Genomic DNA, 16,070 nt, shown 5'->3' on the forward strand with positions numbered 1-16,070 from the left:
CAAGGCGTCCTTTCTAGATTCTTGCAAGAGAAATTAAGTCTCTTGAAAATTGAGGACCCGTTTTTGGTTAGTAATTCTAATGAAGTAGTGGACTATTTTAAGAACCACGAAGATTCTAGGCACGTTAATTTTGCCTTTACAGTAGATGTAAAAGAGCTTTTTTACTCGATGCCGCAGGGGGAAATCTTGATTGCGTTGCGCGACTGTATTGAAAGTGGAAACCCTGTGTCATTTCAGAATTCTACTGGCATGTCAATTGAAAGCTTTTTAAACCTTGTTTCATTTTACCTGTCATCGACTGTCATAAAGCATGAAGGTGCAGAATATGTACAAAAGGATGGCATTTGCATCGGGTCCTGCATCGCCCCCGTTCTTAGTTCTGTCTTTTTAGCATACATTGACCAACGCATTGTCGCGCGGATTAACACTGACAAAGTTAAACGCATTTTTAGATATGTTGATGACTACCTTGTAGTAATGAATCTAACAGAGTCTGACAAACCGAACGATGTGGTGAAAAATGTGCTTGATGTTTTTAATTCCTGTAGCCTGGGTCTAGCCTTTACAACCGAAATCCCAAACGACGAGAGGCTGCAGTTCCTTGATATATGCATTAGGTTTGAAAAGGCACGTGTTTGCTGGATGTATCAGCCGAGAACAAAAAAAGAAATTCTCAGTTATCAATCGGCGCACTCTAAACATGTAAAAAGGGGTATTGCCATGAATGCCTTCCGCGCTGCTCTCAATAAGTCGTGTGAGCATTGCATCACAAAAAGTGTGGGACTGCAAAAGCTTCGCCTAGAGAACGCCGGATTTCCAGAGGGAACTCTGACATCTGTTGCGGAAAAGCTGCTGAAGGAAGTGAGAACTGGGAAGCAACATAACCGTGACGATCCCCAGCGGCGGACTCAGCTTGTGGCTATGCCGTATGTTCACAACATGTCGCACCGTCTAAAAAAGGTGGCGAAAAAGTGTGGCGTCGATCTTGTTTTGACTGCCCCAAAGAAACTAGTGCGCTTGTGCCCACTCGTGAACAGCGAGGCAAGGAAGCCAATGTGCACTAAGAACCACCAAAGGAAGTTCGTACCATGCAAAATGGGTGTTGTCTATAAAACCCCGCTCACTTGTGGCAAAGCTTATATCGGGCAATCAGGAAGATGCGTTAATGAAAGGCTGAGAGAGCACCGCTTGGCAACAGAATCCATATCGGCGGGGGGAATCTCGCGGTGCACTGCAAACGCTGTCTCATCTAACGGTACCCTGGCGACCCTGACCCTGTACCCTGCACACCAATCTTGCATGAAACAAGCATTCTAGGAACACTAAAAACGCAATCGGAACGGGAAATTTTCGAAGCTATGTGCATTGATAAAGAAGGTTCAAAATGTGTCAGCACCCCATCTGTTTATCTATCAAAAAAAGAATTGTTGTTCTTGAAACGTGGCGTTTCTACTGCGCGTGTGTGAATATCAGCATTTGAGATGTCTTATATTGAATGTTTTTTCGATTAAACGACAGTTGAAGACTAGCGTACGTCCTGTGTATTTGTGTTCTTGTCCCTTGTGTTCACTAAGCGCTAGAAAATATGAGTTCAAACAATATCCAACTAGCCCAAGTTTCTGCCTTACTAAATATCATTTCTAGTACAATGGGCCCTTTCTTTCATCCTCTCCTACTTCAGAATTTTTCAGCTGTGATCACCAACTACATCGCCGTAGCAACGTGCCGCGCAAGAATGTGCTCGTTTGCGCTTAAGAATCGGATTATCCTTTCGGAGGTTTCTTCCTTCTTCAACCCGGCAACTGCTTCTACAAGACATGCTGTTAGGATTATGAAGATCATGCGAGGGGAACTGTGGAGGCAAGTACGTCACCTGCAAGGTATACTACGACTGCAAGCGACAACAAAGGATTTATACCCCGGGGTAAGAGAAGATGTATTCAAATCATGGAACCGTGAAGCATCTACTAAGACGGAGTACCTTTGGGGAAAATGTGTATCACAACTATGTGAATGGAAGAGACGCCAACAAAAGAAGGGATGCCAGCAAGGGCAAGTGTTGTGCCTCGGTACGTCGGTACCCAAGGAAGTGGAAAAGGTCCTAAACTACGGTCCCAAGTTCTGCACGGAGCCCAAGATGACTTCTGTCGAGCAACTGTCAGTAGTGAGAAGGATTTCCAGCAAAGCACAGGACGATGACAAGGGATGGTGCATTTCCGAAGGCCTCGATTGCCTTATGAGGCAAAAAGGAACTAAGAAAAGTGTGAGTGAACCCATCAAAGATGCTATTCAGTATCTAAGAACTAACAATCTGAAGCTTTTAGTAGCGGATAAGGAGGGAGGATTTGTGGTCATGTTAAACACTGTGTACAATGAAAAGGTAAAAATGGCATTAAGTAAGAACTTTGTAGCTCCGATGGTGACCAGCCAGAAAGCGAAAAAACAGGCATTAAGGTTATGTAAAGAGAAGGGACTGGATAATTTAGGCAAAAAGATAGGTGCCAGTAAGGAAGTGGGATTAAGCGTTTTCTTCTCCGCAAAAACACATAAGGCGGATGTGCCACTGAGGACAATTGTAACAGAGAAAGGGTGATGGCAAGGCGTCCTTTCTAGATTCTTGCAAGAGAAATTAAGTCTCTTGAAAATTGAGGACCCGTTTCTGGTTAGTAATTCTAATGAAGTAGTGGACTATTTTAAGAACCACGAAGATTCTAGGCACGTTAATTTTGCCTTTACAGTAGATGTAAAAGAGCTTTTTTACTCGATGCCGCAGGGGGAAATCTTGATTGCGTTGCGCGACTGTATTGAAAGTGGAAACCCTGTGTCATTTCAGAATTCTACTGGCATGTCAATTGAAAGCTTTTTAAACCTTGTTTCATTTTACCTGTCATCGACTGTCATAAAGCATGAAGGTGCAGAATATGTACAAAAGGATGGCATTTGCATCGGGTCCTGCATCGCCCCCGTTCTTAGTTCTGTCTTTTTAGCATACATTGACCAACGCATTGTCGCGCGGATTAACACTGACAAAGTTAAACGCATTTTTAGATATGTTGATGACTACCTTGTTGTAATGAATCTAACAGAGTCTGACAAACCGAACGATGTGGTGAAAAATGTGCTTGATGTTTTTAATTCCTGTAGCCTGGGTCTAGCCTTTACAACCGAAATCCCAAACGACGAGAGGCTGCAGTTCCTTGATATATGCATTAGGTTTGAAAAGGCACGTGTTTGCTGGATGTATCAGCCGAGAACAAAAAAAGAAATTCTCTGTTATCAATCGGCGCACTCTAAACTTGTAAAAAGGGGTATTGCCATGAATGCCTTCCGCGCTGCTCTCAATATGTCGTGTGAGCATTGCATCACAAAAAGTGTGGGACTGCAAAAGCTTCGCCTAGAGAACGCCGGATTTCCAGAGGGAACTCTGACATCTGTTGCGGAAAAGCTGCTGAAGGAAGTGAGAACTGGGAAGCAACATAACCGTGACGATCCCCAGCGGCGGACTCAGCTTGTGGCTATGCCGTATGTTCACAACATGTCGCACCGTCTAAAAAAGGTGGCGAAAAAGTGTGGCGTCGATCTTGTTTTGACTGCCCCAAAGAAACTAGTGCGCTTGTGCCCACTCGTGAACAGCGAGGCAAGGAAGCCAATGTGCACTAAGAACCACCAAAGGAAGTTCGTACCATGCAAAATGGGTGTTGTCTATAAAACCCCGCTCACTTGTGGCAAAGCTTATATCGGGCAATCAGGAAGATGCGTTAATGAAAGGCTGAGAGAGCACCGCTTGGCAACAGAATCCATATCGGCGGGGGGGAATCTCGCGGTGCACTGCAAACGCTGTCTCATCTAACGTTACCCTGGCGACCCTGACCCTGTACCCTGCACACCAATCTTGCATGAAACAAGCATTCTAGGAACACTAAAAACGCAATCGGAACGGGAAATTTTCGAAGCTATGTGCATTGATAAAGAAGGTTCAAAATGTGTCAGCACCCCATCTGTTTATCTATCAAAAAAAGAATTGTTGTTCTTGAAACGTGGCGTTGCTACTGCGCGTGTGTGAATATCAGCATTTGAGATGTCTTATATTGAATGTTTTTTCAATTAAACGACAGTTGAAGACTAGCGTACGTCCTGTGTATTTGTGTTCTTGTCCCTTGTGTTCACTAAGCGCTAGAAAATATGAGTTCAAACAATATCCAACTAGCCCAAGTTTCTGCCTTACTAAACCCAGAGTGAGCAGTAGTGCCAGCGTTACACCGGTAAGCGAAACAGGACTGTCGTTTCCGAATAAATTTTCCAGGCATTTAGAAAATATTGGAAAGAATGATATGGGGAGATAATTTCGTATTTCATTTTTGTTTCATGCGCTGTATGCATGAGATGCGGGAAAACTCTGTACAGCAAAGGCATATAAATTATTTGAGGAAGACAACGCGCAAAGATATCGATGACCTTCGTTAAGGGTGTATCTGCAAACCTGGCGCATCTGTAGCTTTAGTGTTCAGTGAAAAAAGTTTCGTTACAATTTCATTTGTAGTAAGCGGCTCTATAAATATTGTTGCACGATTGCGGGCACCAACGCAGGATAAATAATTCTGTTACTTGATGTGTAAGCAAAAGAAAGGAAATAATCATTGCAATCATCTGCTAGCTCTGTACCATTCAATTCTATCCCGCTGGATAAATTATTTAGGAGAATGATGACTGACGCCAACCAAGATAATTTTGCAGAAAACGGCGTTAGGGGACCGACTCGGCCTATACTTCATGGTGTGATTATGGGCGAGGCACAGCTTTGCTTTTAAGCGCTCGTGTGAAAGACCTCCGGGTCGGTGGCCGCAGACCATGGAGGAAGAATTCGGCAACATAAAAACGACGTCCGCAAATTCGCAAGATAGCGCAATCCAGTAGCCGAACATTTGAAACAGAATTCGCGCTGGTTGCGATTTTGCCCCGCGGCGATTAAGCCCGGCGACGGGGCTCCATCCTAAACATCCGCGCCTGCACTCCGCCCCCCCCCCCCCCCTCTTCTGTCTGGTCTCCGACCGGGTGAAAGCAGTTGTTTGGCCGATGACCTCTTGTACGTCCGTCACAGCCTCTGATTCGTCGGCCCCGGGCCCCGGGCTGTCTGGGGACTGTGAGAGAGGGAGATGGGGACGCTGCGGGGGGGACTGTAGAATGCGGCGGAGGGTAGTCGGAGTGGAGATTTTGGATGTGGCGGTGTGCTGGCTAACCGCGCGTGTGTGTGAAGTGTCAGCCGAGAGGTGGTCGGCTCGTCGCGAAGTGTCTGGCCAGCGAGTAGCGACTCCGGGGACCCGGCAGCGACAGCCCGACGCCATCTCGGACCGGACCTCAACCACCCGAACAGCTAAGCCCCGCCACTCCCGCCTTTACGAACTCTATTCTTAATTCTGTCCTTAAAAAGTGCTTTTTATACTTGTATTTATTCTCATCTGTCATCTTAGACTTTGTGTGCAGAATCTAAAACTTGTTCTGTCTGTTCAGTTCCCATGTTTTGTTGTAATTGATGACATGATAAGTGTTGTTCCGCTTTGCTAATTAAATTCCTTCATCCTTATTACCGACTCCTGTGTCGTGCCTCCGGACAGCCGCTGGTCAGGCGTGGACCTATCGCCGGTTAGCCACTCGGTCCTGCTTAAGGTCTGGCACCTGGGTGGAGGTGTTTGTCTCTCCTCCCCTAGAATTGGTATCAGAGAGTGTGGAGCCCATTGTATGCGTGCTCCCACTCCGTGACAAACTGGAGCCCATTGTATGCGTGCTCCCACTCTGTGACAACATTCCGAGGACTCCGACCATAGAATCAACTTCGAAGAAACCCGCATCCTCGGAACCAAAACAAATTACCACAAAAGGCACCTTCTGGAGTCCTGGCCCATCCTAACCACCCCGAACAACATCAACCGCACAAAATGAAACCTGCCCCCAGTATATGCCTAGAGACTTCGCTCTTCAACTCAACGAAAAAAAGTCGCCATTCACCAACTCCATGCAGTGCGCCAGCGTGACGAACAGCCAAAATCCCCCACACCCTCCTCCGCGCTTTCGCGTCAGAGCTGTCGTTCCTTGGACCCCCCTCCCCTCCATACTTAAAAAACGCTAGCTACTGCCCTCAGTCACCCCTGATGAAGGAGCCGAGTCGGCTTAGAAACGTTGGATTAAAGTTAAAATTTTTGGTTGGAGATGTGCAGTTCATTATAAATCTTCAAACCCAACCGGACAGGCAAATCTGTCAAAATGTTTAGTTTTCAAGAAGAGGGAAGTGTCCGAACGGTTATCATTCTTTTTGCGATTATCATATCATTTGAGCGATTACCATTCTCCCATGTTTTGTTGGAAGCCTCCTGCTTCTACATCATTAGAAGCACAAGGCTTCTACTCGAGTCATGGTACATCTGCCGTGTCTGCTGCGAGCCTCCTGGTTCTACACGAGTAGAAGCAGAAGGCTTCTACTTGAGTCGTGGCACATCTCCCGTGTCTGCTGGAAGCCTCCTGCTTCTACACGAGTAGAAGCAGAAGGCTTCTACTCGAGTCGTGGCACATCTCCCATGTCTGCTGGAGGCCTCCTGCTTCTAGAAGCCTTCTGCTTCTACTCGAGACGTGGCCCATCTACGATGTCTGTTGGAAGCCTCCTGCTTCTGGAAATCAAGAACACAGGAGTAGCAGGCAACGTGGCAGCAGAGGCGGTGGTAAGGAACTCGAGGCTGAGCAGGAAGGTTTTCCTTGCACCGACCTGGGAGGCATCGATGCTGATCACAAGTGCACTGAGCAGAGGTTTTCTCAGCATTCAGCCCGGATTGACTCTCTGTCCTCAAGCACCCGAGAAGGGACTGATGTCGGCTAGATGTAGGCATGCGGCCTGAGGTATCCCTATGAACACCTATATGTGACCCCTGTAAAATCAATTGGGCACGACCAATTTGGGTCGGCGCACTCACTGCCCACAGGAGGATGACGTAGGTTCTAGGCGGGTTTTCCAACCCCACTTGCCTATGTGGGACGTACGAGGCATCCCATTCTGTGCTACTTTTGGCCATTTTGACTGTTCTGCCCAAGCAACGTATGGCGCGTAATGGAGATAGATTTGGCGGACCTCAAGCGGAAAATTTGTCTCGCATACTTAGATGACGTCGTATCTTCTCGTCGACCTCTTACCATCGGCTAAAAATGCTTCGGGCCGTGCAATCAAGTCATCAGAACTCACCTTGAAGCCAGATAAGCGCAGTTTCGCTGACGAGACACTGCTGTTTCTGGGCCACATCACAGATAAGGCTGGAATACATCTTACCCGCAGAAAGCCACTGTCATTGCAGTTTCCACACTCGATCTACACGAAAGCTGCGCGGAGATTCCTAGGGCTGTGCGCGTGTTACCGACTATTTTTAAAAAAACATTTTGCGTATCGCCGGACCCCAGGCACAGCTGATAAAGTCGGATGGGCCGTTCAAGTGGGAAGCAGCGCAACGAGGAGCATTCCAGGAACCTAAGTGTTGCTTAGAGTCGCCGCCAGGGTTTGGACACTTGGACAAAAATGCCGGAACCAAAATTCTTACCGACTCAAGCATTATTGGGCTAGACGTCGTTCGCGTTCACAAAGCAAGGGCGCGAGAGAGTAAAATCACACGCCAACCAGTCCTTGCAAGAGGCAGAGGCCACCAGATCAGCGACGCTCCTGAGATAGTATGGGCAACGTTTATGTTACGCCCGTAGTTCTACGGCAGGCCTTTCAAATTTGCGACTGACCGTTACGCCCTGTGCTGGCTCGCCCACTTGAACAACCCGAGTGGCAAACTCGCTCGATGGAGCAGCGAGCTGCCGCAGCTGGCACAGGACAGGGTTAGTTGGTTCCGTTTCTCTTCGGCAGTGTCAGCGCATCGTACACAAGTTGACGCCTTATCTGTCACGCTTTGCAGGTTCTTTTAAAAAAATTCTGTTCTGTTAGTACTGGGATGTTGCTTGTTTCTGTCTGCTGCTACTGCTACCAATATTGCGTACATTGTCTGTGCTTGTGGCTGTTAGTTGCACTAAAGGGACCGTGTGGCGGAAGATAAAAGACTTGCGTGATGAACTCCGCCTTGAAATTAAAGCCGTGCGAGAAGTATTAGAGCGTGAGTTGCGCGCAGAAATTAGAACACTTCGAAACGAACTCTCCGAACATACTCGGAGCTTGGAGTACGTGAAGGGCGTCTTTGAAGAAATGTGGGATAACTCTAATGCTGCCAAGGCTGAGAATTCTGCCCTGAAAGAAGAGAACAGTGCATTACTTGCGGCACTACAAGCTACTCAAACACGACTCGCTGATGCTGTGTGCCCCCTATAGGAACCTGCGCTTGCAAGGTGGCACTGCAATTGTTCCATTCCGTGACTCAAAACTGCTTTTGTCAGCAGCTTGGACCGCTGCGAACGCGAGAACACACTCTGCGCGATTGGATACTAGCGTGTGGCTGACAGCATTCATTGCCTAGCTTCTCTCGGCGTAGCCCAGATAGCTGACGCACGGCACGTGCATCTTCGACAGAGCGCGGAGGCTGACGCCAATAAGCGCCTGCAGATGGCGCGGAAAAGTACTAAAAGTACTATCCAAAACTGCTTGCTCTTCTCGCTATGAAGTGTGTATGGCGCTGCAATCGGCACCGCTAACTTGAGCGCAAGTTCCCAATAGTGTTCTCAGAGCAGTACTGGCGCAGCAAAAACATTGAAATCAAAGGAATAGGAGAAAGCTCCGACGAAGACTTCACTGCTATTGCTTGCAAACTTGGAGCGCTGACTGGTGGACCCATTATGCCGAAGACGTACAGGCGTGTCATCGCGCTGCCTCGTAATCTGAGCCAAACAATATTATTGTACAATTCACTAGGCGTAAAAAAGGGACAAAATGGTCGAAAAAGCAAGGAAACTGCGACTGAGCAGCAAAGAATTAGGAATCACATCATCACCGGTCTTAGGTTGCCCACTATTGCCCCGTTATTCGGCGCCTTCTGAGCTTGGCCGTTACTAAGAAAAAAGCTGCCGGATGGAAGTATGTCTAGAGCAGAGGTGGAAAGATATATGCTAGGCAGTCGAACGGCTCGGAATTGATCAATATCAAGAACGACAACGATCTTACCAGGTTTCAGTAGAGGCACACAGGTAGCCCACGCGTACATCGAACAGACTACTCGGAAAAAAAAAGAAACAAGTATGGGTCACCGCTTGAACTACAAAATAGCTGCAGAATTAAAAAAACACCGCTGCTCAGCGCGCATCTATCAGATTGATGTTACTAAACAGCAAGTACCTTCAAAACGTGCCTTCACCGATTATGAATGCAACTGATAGCGAAGGCTGGCGCCCTGTTCCTATGCTTGGACGGAAACTGATAATTGTTACTACAGGCGCGCGCTTTTGATTGGCTCTCAGTGACGAAGTGGCTCAAGAAGCGCCTTACTTGAACGAAATGTGAGACACATGATTTAACACCCGAATGCACTCCTTTACTTTTTATTCTTTCTACATGGCTTCCTTGGATGGTAGTTACCTAGATATATTGGAACGTAGCAAGTATGCCGGTACCAACACACAGGCACGGTTAACGGTGTTCGCTTTAATTTGCAGTCTGGCAGATATAAATACACTAATCTCTTTGCAGGAGCATTGTTTGATGCAGTCGTGTTATCTGAGACTTGGTTCAACACTGAGCATGATGTGTTTCGTATGCCTGAATAGCGGTCATTTTATGAATAGCACTGACCACCGAGGCGGTGGTGTTGGTGCCCTGACTTCGAACAATATGAACAGCGAAGTGCAGCCAGAATTCTGAGCTGTCACGCCAGACCTCGAAACATTGATGTTGAGGTCAGGGTCAAACATTTTCTGTGATTGTTACCGTTCACAATCTGGACATACCTGCCAGTTTTTTTTCGTTTTTGGATTCTATTTTAGAGCACGTCCAAGAGCACAAATACCACTTAATTCTAGGTGGGTACTTCAACATGATCTGCCTGGCTGAAAACAGTGTAAAATAAAACTTCGAAACCCTGTTACACAGTGAGCAATGCAAGAATATTATAGATTAATCCACAAGAATAGCAGCAACTTCACATAATTTAGTTTAGTTTATAGGGGTTTAACGTTTTAAAGTGACTCTGGCTATGAGGGACGCCGTAGTGGAGGGCTTCGGATAATTTTGACCACCTGGGGGTCTTTCACGTGCACTGACATCGCACAGTACACGAGAGCAACTTCACAGTCTGTATTAGACCTCTTCATCACAAATATTGATATATCCCATGTGAAATGAGGGTTCATAAATTATGCACGCGGCGATCGTCTTCCAATTTTCATGTCTATTTAGCCTATGGTTAACATCAATAGAAGATAATCTTTCCAGGACCGCGAAATAAACCCAGTAAAGCTGTCGTCCTTTTGCGATCGAGTAACCGGCTTGAATTGGGTCGCTGTACTTGTGTTGAGAAACGCTGAAGAAGCTTACGATAAATTGAGGGAAAAATTTATGATGCCTATTACGATTGCTTTCCAGTTGTTACGTTTAGACGGCATAAAAAGGCTCGCGAGCCATAGATTTCCGCACGACATGCTAAAGCTTAATAGAAGACGAGATCAACTGTATGCTAAGTTTTTCAAACCAGATGCCTTGACACATTAAAATACACTAAAATACAGAAATATTGTCAACAAAGATGTATACGTGCAGCGAACAATAGTGATCACGCAGATCTTTTCAACTCCTCGACTGGCCGATCAGAGGACATATGGAGGATATTGAGTTTTCTGACCAGAGAGCCACCCGAATCAGTCTCGAAATTAACGGTAGATAATGTATATTTAACCTGGGTTGACCTAGCCAACGCCCTTAACGATTATTTACTTTTCGTTGCACAGATACGCAACAACACTACTACTTAGTTACATGGAACAGGCCACAGTTTGTCTTTGCAGCCCGTCACTATTGATGAAGTCATTGCAACGTTTGTATCGCTCAGAAGTCAGAAGGTGCGCTCGGACGTCTAATCACACCAGATGTTATGGACGTAACACTACCATATCTGATGCAGATATTTAACGCCTGCCTGTCGTCAGGTGTGTTCCCGCGTAACATGCAATGCACAAGGGTTACCGTGATCTATAGAAAAGGCAACCTAGACGAACTATTAAATTATCCTCCAATTTATATCCTTTCCGTCATGTCCAAGGTATTCGAAGAGCATTGTAGAACGCTTGCAGGCTTTTTCTGAAAGACAAAATCGTAACTCCGCCTCACTACTGCTTCCCAAAAAATAAATCAATCGAGTTATCTTTGCTTGCTCAAAGGAGCTGATACTAAAAAAATTCGAAAATAAAAATATCGTGTTAGGCATCTTTTTAGACTTTACGAAAGCTTGCGACCTAATCAATCAAGGCATCCTACTTCAGAAGATGGAATACTATGGCTTTCGCGGCAATGTTCTTTCTTTACATCTTTTTACAATACCGCATAAAAATTGTCGGGATTGAAAAACAACACTCAGCTATTAAACGAGTAGTTTCAGGTGTTCACAGGGAAAGCTTTTCAAAGCTTCCTGTTTTTAATTTATACCAATGATATTGTTAATATTGATAAATCAGACTATTATATATAAGCAGAAGACAGAAGTGTTTTTTTTTCCAGACAATCGAACATCAATTTAGCCGATCGAGCAAATAGGACATTGGAACGAATACATACTTTGGGAGTGGAGAATGATTTGAAGACCAATGTTGCAAAGACAAAAGCAGTTATCTTTCATTGACGTCACAAAAGGTCTTTGTCTTCCATCCCTTGCAATAAAAAATTATGCAATTAAAGTGGTTCGCCATGTTAAAATATTAGGAATCATTCTGTCAGACAATATATCAAGGGGTGACCATATTACCTATATCTCCCGGAAGCTCTCGCGTACGACTGGCCATTTGCGTCGCTACTCTTCATCCTTTTTACATCTCAGTTAGTGTATTTTTATACATTTCCCTGTTTTTCCACAGTGATGAATTACGGTGCGCTTGTCTGGGGAACCACAACGCTTGAAAATAGTAATAAAACGTCACGTTTGCAGAAACGTGTTCTCCGCATTTTGCAAAAGACTCACACACAGCCGCACGGTTTAAAAACTTTTAACATATTTGGTATATATTCCAATAGGCTAATCCTTTATTGAACAGGACTTTAAGTTAGACACCACAATTCTCCAGATGAACTAGCCGGACTTGCTGTGAACCATCCCGTGTATTGTACGCGAAATCCGGAAAACTGAAAAGTTTATGTACTGCGCACAAAATACAGGAAACAAATGTTGAAATATTGTCTGCCATCTATCATGAAAGAACTGTCCGGTGAAAATAACCGAGATGTCATCAAGAAATCGTTCATGGATCTACGCAGTATGTTTCCTTAGCTAGAAAATGTACGTTGCAATAAAGTGAGTTTATTTTTTTGTTTGTGAAATAAGCAGAGTGACAGCGATCTGTAGGATTTTTTTCCGCCCATTTTTTATTCTTGGGCACTTCTGTACACTACATTTTTCATGTGAAACATCGAGACTGTTTGCCTTTTGTTATCTCCATTTTCGTTTTTTTTTTATTTTGTACGTCTTTCTTCTCTGTGAGCAGCTGCGCTTTCTGAGTTTTCGGCTAATTCACCAGCTCCAATTCAAGCATTCCGCTTTTCCCAATGTAAGCCTTGTAGGGGGCACTGACCTTGACAAGCCTCTTAAAGGCTTTTTGTCTTCGCCCCTAAGCAACTCAGGATGTTTGAATACAATAAATTTGATTTGATTTGAGACATGGGAGAAACACTTCTTCTGCAGTGGACGTAGGCAGGGTGACGCTGATGAGCGCTCGGACTCCGGTTGCCTTCATTCTGCGTCAAGGTTGTCGTACTGGAGGAAAAGCTCGCAAGGAACAAAACCGCTTACCTTCTTGCCGTACCCGCCATTCTTCGGGATAAAGTTCTACAGGCATCGCATAATGAGACGATATCTGGGCATCTCGGATTTACACACACCCTCCGAAGCCTTCAAGCAAGTATTGCTGGCCACAAGTATCTGCTGATGTCACGCGTTGTGAAAATATGCCGAGGCTGTCAGCGACAAAAGTAGCCTCCATACGACCAGGAGGAATTCTGAACACCATGAACCCCAGACCAGGTCCTTCCAGCAGATCGGTATAGGTCGCTTGGCCCTTTCTCGAAGTTAAAATCGGGAAACAAGTGATTCACCGTAGCTGCCTATTGTATTACCTGCTACGCCGAGGCCAAAACCCTGCAAAACGGAACAACGGCAGAAGTCGCCAAAATTTTCGTGGACTGCAGACTGCTGAGACACGACTCTCCTGAAGTGATCACCGAAAGAGCAACAGCTTTGATGGCGGAACTCACGCTAACCATCCTGCACTAACCATCCTGCACTACCATCACACAAGCCACCAGAGGGCAACTGCTTACTAACCGCAGATCAATGGCCTTAGGGAGCGCTTCAGCAAGACTATAGCAGACATGGCTGCCATGTATGTAGAGGCGGAACAAGAGATTTGGGACGTCATCCTGCCTGACGTATTCTTCGCCTCAACAAGACAATCCAAGAGGTCACTCGAGTGACGTCAGTTTGGCTTGTCCACAGCAGGGGGGCCACGAACACGCTAAACCGCTCCTAAACGTTGCCGAAGAAAACTTTGACGTAACTTGCTACCTACAGCGCGCGGAAGAAGCATGACACCGGGACTTCCTGTAGATTAAAGACTACCGACACTACAGCCTATCGAACGGCATACAGAATACAAGCCGGGTGACTGCTTATGGGTGTGGACGCACATTCGCTACTGCGGACTGAGCGAAAAGCTTTTTAACCGCTACTTCGGCCCGTAACACATCGTTCATAAACTTGCAGAGCTTAGCTAGACGAATAGGCAGATAGGAAGTTAAGTGCGAAGTAGCCCCCGATGGAGTGACACCGCAGTTGCCCGCGTTGTGCGCCTAAAGCATTATAATGCGTGCTTTTGGACTCTCTGCGCGCAAATGAAATGATTGTTTTTGCGCTCTTAGCGTTTATATCTGCCCATATTTCTTCCCGTTGTAAAGCACCGGGTCGATGCACCTTGAAGAGGGGTGTATTTACGCGAAGATTTTTAATGATTGTTTATTCTTCAAATCTAGCCGCCGCGGTGGCTGAGTGGTGATGGCGCTCGGCTGCCGGCCCGAAAGACGCGGGTTCGATCCCGGCCGCGGCGGTCGAATTTTGATGTAGGCGAAATTCTAGAGGCGCGTGTGCTGTGCGATGTCAGTGCACGTAAAAGAACCCCAGGTGGTCGAAATTTCCGCAGCCCTCCACTTCGGCGTCCCTCATAGCCTGAGTCGCTTTGGGACGTTAAATCCCCCATAAACCATATTCTTCAAATCTGCAAACATGCGGCTTTACCCCTGTGTTTATGATGCAAGACGCGCACACATTTATCTCTAATGATCGCAGCCAGACAGAGTCGATTCTTTGTTGTTCCAGGCTGTTGTGCTTGCTTTGCCGCCGCATCTCGAAAGTTCCTTGTCAGCTTCAATTTGAGCGCGGCGGGCATTTATCCGATGACCGCCGAGTAATTCTTTACTTCGTGACGCGAGTCTGGCTCATGAAGGGTTTCCTTAAGAATGCCTGCTTGGCTGCCATCACCACTACAGGGCAGTATTTTTATTGAGCATCGAGCGATCGACGGTGCTCGGTAATCCATGTCTTTAGCGTTTTAGACTGCCATCAAAGGCCACGTCACGTCGGCTTCATTGCGCTGATGAAAAACTGCCATCGCCTGTGCGGCTACCTAGATGACTGAGAAGATTAAGGCAAATAGAAAGCTGCTTTTTGACCCAGGCTTAAGGCACTGCCTCTCTCTGAAATGGGCAATCTGAGGTTCTGGTACCCCCTTTCAACGACGAATAGCGACAAGACAATAGAGGCACGACGGTTGCTATCTTAGACAAGCTCTCAGACATCCAAGACGCCTGCACCTCGTTTGCGGGTGGCAGAGTGACGCAGAACTGACATTATAAAAGCGCATGCATGTTGCACGAAAAAAGCAAAAAATCAAAAACACATACAGGTAAGAAGCTTTCTGCGTTCGTCCGCGTTGAATTTAAAACTGGCACGAGCATAAACTTAACTACGACCGTCTGGAACGATGGTGAAACCTTAGGCGTGGTTGCGATCATTGGTGATAAACCTAGTGCCTTCTCTAGTCGCAAATAAAGGGATAAAACCAGCCGTCGGCGACTTTGCGATCACCAAAATTAAAACTTAGCGGTAACATAGTTACGGCATGCTGCCGCGTGGTAGTGAAAAGAGAAAATGACGGCGAACTCGATGGCGCAAGTCATAGCTGTGGGGCCAGCTGAACGCTGACCGTTACGTGAGGTCCTCGATTTCTGGTTTGGCCTTGTAAATAAACCAGTTCTCTTCCTCGCAATTTGGTATCACATGCAAGAGTGTATAAGGTGGCGAAAACTTTATGTAGTGAAGATAGTTTACAGGCCAAAAATCGCCCTTTACACAGGTGGAGTCCTTAGTTCGGGACTCTGCTCGACGAGGCCGCCACTCGCGCCCGTTGGACTAGAGCCCTTTCAGACTCCAGCCCCAAGTAATTGAGCAGGGCTGCCTCCCATGCCTCTCGGCAAATGGAAGAGTTTGGGGAAAGGGAATGATTCTTTTCACAGGCCCAAACCCTGCGGAAGTTCCCCATAGAGAGGGCAGTGCCCATCAATTTTGGGGTCAAAACGTTCTGTTATTGCAACAAAGTTTTGGTCTGGAGGCGCTCGAGAGTTCGCTTATCGCCTTTACTCAGACACTTAGCAGGGATCGGGAAAAGCCGATGCCGTTGGCGATAGAAATGCCGAATTTTCCTCAAACGCAGACGCGGTTGCCTAATCTCTCAGCCTCTGAGGAGAGTATGCGCTAGGGCGGCCGCGTCCGCAGCTTCGTTACCTCTAAGCCCAGATGGTTCGGAGTCTAAGCTATGCGTTTGCGTGAAGGGTCAAATTTGCTGACTGCCAGCTTTAGAAT

At 46.4% G+C, this 16,070-nt stretch overlaps 1 protein-coding gene across 1 annotated transcript in view; it reads right to left on the minus strand.

The window, feature by feature from the left end:
* The window catches only part of LOC144097579 (uncharacterized), a 955,709-nt gene that overhangs the window by 365,839 nt on the left and 573,800 nt on the right, over nucleotides 1–16,070 (minus strand). The gene's annotated exons all lie outside the window — the stretch shown is intronic.

The sequence above is a fragment of the Amblyomma americanum genome, chromosome 7 (genome assembly GCF_052857255.1).
Source record: "Amblyomma americanum isolate KBUSLIRL-KWMA chromosome 7, ASM5285725v1, whole genome shotgun sequence".
In the NCBI taxonomy this organism is placed as follows: Eukaryota; Metazoa; Arthropoda; class Arachnida; order Ixodida; family Ixodidae; genus Amblyomma; species Amblyomma americanum.